The sequence below is a fragment of the Mesocricetus auratus genome, unplaced genomic scaffold (assembly GCF_017639785.1).
Source record: "Mesocricetus auratus isolate SY011 unplaced genomic scaffold, BCM_Maur_2.0 Super-Scaffold_100011, whole genome shotgun sequence".
In the NCBI taxonomy this organism is placed as follows: Eukaryota; Metazoa; Chordata; class Mammalia; order Rodentia; family Cricetidae; genus Mesocricetus; species Mesocricetus auratus.
This window is the reverse complement of record NW_024429195.1, coordinates 74,290,297-74,290,976: the sequence shown is the minus strand read 5'-3', so window position 1 is coordinate 74,290,976 and position 680 is coordinate 74,290,297.

The window sequence follows — 680 nt, the reverse complement described above, 5'->3', positions numbered from 1 at the left end:
CTGTCTACTAGTTGACTTTCTTTGGCTGATTGAACTATACCCTAACCTGACAAATATGCTTCAAGTCAGAATTTGTTCTTAAGCCTCTACTCCCTCTATAACTCAATCATAGAAAGGGGAGCTACTTCAGGGATGCATAACTGAGTGTATAATGAGGATCCAAATTGAGGTCTGATCTCAAGCATCAGTGTCAAAAGCCAGGTGTGGTGGTGGGCACCTGAACTCCAGCTCACTGATCAGCCAGTCTTATGGAAATAGTGAATTCCAGGTTCAGCGAGAGACCCTGCCTCAAAACAATGATGCGGAGAATGCTAGAAGAAGGCATCTTACATTTACCTCTGGGCTCCGCATGCGCCTGCAGGAGCAACTACACCTATACACATATACACATACACATTGAGAGGGGGGGGAGGGAAGGAGGGAGAGGGAGGGAGGGAGGGATCTGAAGGCATTAACTACAGAGGTTAACAGTCCCTTTTTTGTTACCTGTGTCCTCTTAACTACAGGGGTGTTTAAACCACCCCTCAAAGAATGAAAAGGAGTTAGGGGGTGAATATAAAAGATTGCCTTTGCCTAACTGTGCCTTTCATGTTTCTCAAATCAGGACACATATCTTCTAAATGCTTGATGATATATCAAGTTGAAGTTCCAAGTCAGTCCTATCATTTCCCAAAACTTAG